This window comes from Oratosquilla oratoria, chromosome 23, assembly GCF_046742065.1.
Source record: "Oratosquilla oratoria isolate Oo_2021 chromosome 23, ASM4674206v1, whole genome shotgun sequence".
Classification (NCBI taxonomy): Eukaryota; Metazoa; Arthropoda; class Malacostraca; order Stomatopoda; family Squillidae; genus Oratosquilla; species Oratosquilla oratoria.
The window spans coordinates 47,091,203-47,095,269 of record NC_134799.1 but is presented as its reverse complement, the minus strand read 5'-3'; the positions used below and the strand labels follow the sequence as shown (position 1 = coordinate 47,095,269).

The following is a 4,067-nucleotide window of genomic DNA, read 5'->3' as shown; positions in this document are numbered from 1 at the left end:
AACACATCTTCGTTTGCCCTTCCCCACCCACATTCTCTCTCATTTGTCTGAAATAATCTTAAATATATTTATATATATATATATATATATATATATATATATATATACAAAAACAAAATTACACACAAATATATATATATTAATACACAAACAAACACCCACACACACACACAGACACACACACACACGCACACACACACACACGCACACACACACATATTATATATATATATATATATATATATATATATATATATATATATATATATTACAAAGGATTACAAAGGCGGAGCATGCCGACAGGAGACCTTTTGATCCATATCTAGGTCGGATGTACAAAAAAAAAAAAAAATCATTAATAATAAAATAATAAATAAAAACTATAATAATGTAAATAACAAATAAAATACATAAATAAATGCATATGTATAGTTAAAATAATAAACAAACAGGTAAATAGTAAATAATAAATTGACATATAACTAATAATAATTGAAAATCAGACAGACAAACGATAACAAAACAAAAACAAATAATATAAGATAAATTATAATCATTACAGCATCTTACTTAGGTATTTATCTAAATGATTCTTAAAGCTTCGAACTGAACTACATTGCACTACCTGTGCAGGAAGTTTATTCCATTCATTAACTACACGGTTGGCAAAGTTGTTTCTACCTACTTCCAAATTGAATCTATTTCCCGACAGTTTGAGACCATTGTTTCTTGTCTGATTCTCATTCAATGTGAAAATTTTGTCACTTTTGATGTTGTCAATTCCCTTTAAAATCTTAAAGACCTGTATCAAGTCACCTCTGAGTCTACGCTTTTTTAGGGAAGACAGATTCATGTGTTTTAGTCGATTTTCGTATGATTTATTTTTTATATTTGGAATCAGTTTTGTGGCTCGCCGTTGTACTTTTTCCAGTCTGTCAATGTCTTTAATGAGATTCGGTGACCATACGGAAACAGCATATTCTAAATGTGGACGAACTAACGATTTATATAACTTGTTAATGAGTGATGGACTTTTGAAATCAAAAGATCGCGCAATCAGTCCCAGAATCTTATTTGCTTTCTCACAGGCTGAAATACATTGCTTGGATGATTTGAGGTCGTTACTGATAATTACGCCGAGATCTTTTTCACTATCCACTTTTGTTAACAAATTTCAAAATAACTTGTAATCGTACTTACTGTTATTTTTACCTATGTGCATTACCTTGCATTTACTTGTGTTAAATTTCATTAGCCACTTTTCAGACCATTGCTGTAATTTATCTAAATCTTCTTGAATATCTAATTGGTTTCAGTGATCATTTGCCACTCCGCACAGTTTTGTATCATCAGCAAATTTGGAAACAGTAGATTTTAGTCCATGGTCTATATCATTTATATATACTATGAATAGAAGTGGCCCAAGAACGGAACCCTGAGGAACTCCACTTGCAACATTTTTCCATCCAGAAGTTTTTCCATTTAAAACAACTCTCTGTTTTCGACCATTCAACCAATTACTAGTCCAACCTAATAGGCTACCACTTATTCCATGCAAAGCTAGTTTAGTAAGTAGTCTTTCGTGTGGGACGGTATCAAAAGCTTTTGCAAAGTCTAGATATATTAAATCTATATTGTTTCATTTGTCATAATTCGAGATAACTGTGTTGTAGAATTCGAGTAAGTTAGTCACGCAAGAACGTTTCCGTCTGAAACCATGCTGGCTATCATTTATCAAACGGTTACTTTCTAAATGATGTTCGATAGCACCTCTGATGATAGTTTCCATTATTTTTCCTACGATTGAAGTCAAACTTATAGGCCTATAGTTATTTGGTTTCTTTTTGTCACCTTTTTTTAATATGGGAGTAACGTTAGCTAGCTTCCATTCTCTTGGGACATCTCCGGATATGATGGATTTCTTGAAAATAATTTCTAATGGAACAACAATCTCATTTTTCATTTCCTTTAAGATTCTTGGATGCCAACCGTCAGGCCCTGGTGTTTTATTAACTTATTTTTTCTTTTGTTATATTTACCGTAGTAAGTTTACCCCAGACTTTTCACAGGTTTCAGTTTGAAATTCACTTTGAGGTGTTTCGTTTACGAATACCGAGCTAAGTTGACCGTCAGCAGATAATAGTGGACCAATGTGATTCCTAACAACCTTTTTATCCCTAATGTAACTATAGAATTCTTTGGGATTCTCTTTGGATTTATCAGCGATGTTCATTTCGTATTGTCGTTTTCTTATTGTCTTTTTTAAATCTCTCTGTATTGATACATAAGTTTCATAGTCATTAGATGCACCCGAGCACTTATATTTCTTATAAGCCTGTCTCTTTTTAGCAATACTTTTTTCAGTTTCTTTGTCGAGCCACTTTGGGCGAGCCTGATTTGGGGGACGTCTGTCCTTAAAAGGAATGTAAGTTTGAATCATCTTAGTGAGCGTATTTTGAAATATTTCCCACATCTGATCTACAGGCCTTTCGTTTAATTTTGCCTCCCAATCTGTAAGCTGAAGCTCCTATTTTGGTAGGAGGCCATGTTGTATACATGATTTCAAGAAGTCTACAGCGACAATGGCGTTGTTGAGCTTATATTGAAGCTTTAATTTGTCTCGTGCAACAAGTTTCTGTGCTGGTTCCAAATAGCTGAGAAGGTGTCCAAAAGACATTTGGTGCGGTTTTCTCTTTTTTATTTTCTCCAATACGTATTTCGACCTTACTCGGTCATCCTCAGGCAGGGAGTTACAATATTTTGGTGATTACAAGGGTTTATATACAGGCCGTACATTGGCCGAACACTGGGAGAGGTCATTGCCTATAGCCGTGATCCGTAGCGTTGCGTACGTGGAAGTAGCAACTTTCTTGTGGATTGTGGAGCTCGTGAGCTTTGTAAATTATTTTAGTGTTTTCGTTTAGTGTTTGTCTGGTGATGGTGGTTTTGTGTTCTTTTATCATGTGTGTTTCGATGGCGCCATTCTGGAGGTGGTATGTGAGTCTTTTGGAGAGGGTCATAGAAGTCATGTCAATGTATGAGGGTGCGGTGCTGACAATCACCGACAGGGCAATCGAACTTATACACGACGTTGACTTCTTTTATCACACAAATATTTCTTTGTAATTACTTCTGATTGCAGTGGTCAGGTCAGTATGTTTCTGGACTACTTTGAGTTACTTTATTTTTCTCATAATTGTACTTTTCACCTTCTTAACCCATTCTGTCGCCTGGGGCCTCCGAATTTTTTAAACCACCGTGGCTGGCCCTCACTTTTGGACCGTTTTTGTATGCCCTTAATCTCTTGCTCACCTTCTAATCTCAGTCCTACTTAACTCCTCCTCCTCCTCCTCCATACTCCTTTCTCCCTTCATCTCCAGTAATCCTCCACCACCGATCTCTTTACTTTTCTTTACTTTTTTTTCCTCTGTCTATTCTTGTTGTCTCCAAACTGTGTACAGTGTGTCTTTGCCGCTTTACTTATGTAGTTATGTGTCTGTTCACTGTTTTTAGGATCCTTCCTGTATTTACAACCACGAATTCTTTTTATTTCAATTACGTAGAATCATAGTTTCTTCCTTCTCAAGATCATATTTCTTCACTTTTTATTTCTGTCGCACTTCTACCTAATCTTCCCCTTTATGTATTCCTTGCAACACCCAAAGTTATAGAAATATGTCTTACGTTGTTGAACACTGAATGTTTTTCTAAATACAATCATGAAACTCACTATTCATATGAAATAATCACATTGCAATATGAATGAAAGCTACATTTGCATAACTGATATATTCTGGGTGTGCGACAGCACCTCGATTTACATTCTTTAATTTCAGAAACCTGTTTATCTTTTCGTATCCCTCCGTCTTTCCGCGTCGCTTGTCAGCCCTACCCTGTTCATCCTTAACCAGCCCGAATGGGAACTATATTGGTCCCCTGCCATACCCAGCAAGGTCGCAGGTTCACCTGCACATGAGGCTCCTGCTCCGAGTTTTTCACCAGCCCGCACAGCACCTGTAAATGTGATCACGAACCTGATTTTTACAGCCTTTATGGATTACTGTTGA

General features: G+C 35.8%; 1 long non-coding RNA gene across 1 annotated transcript in view; it reads right to left on the bottom strand.

Annotated features, from left to right (window-relative positions):
- Positions 1 to 2,893: 2,893 nt before the first annotated feature.
- LOC143037689 (uncharacterized) overlaps positions 2,894 to 4,067 on the bottom strand; it is a 24,046-nt gene continuing 22,872 nt past the window's right edge. Inside the window, exon 5 of the long non-coding RNA XR_012967504.1 lies at positions 2,894 to 4,014. This is a non-coding gene — a long non-coding RNA (uncharacterized LOC143037689). The remainder of the gene's footprint in view (positions 4,015 to 4,067) is intronic.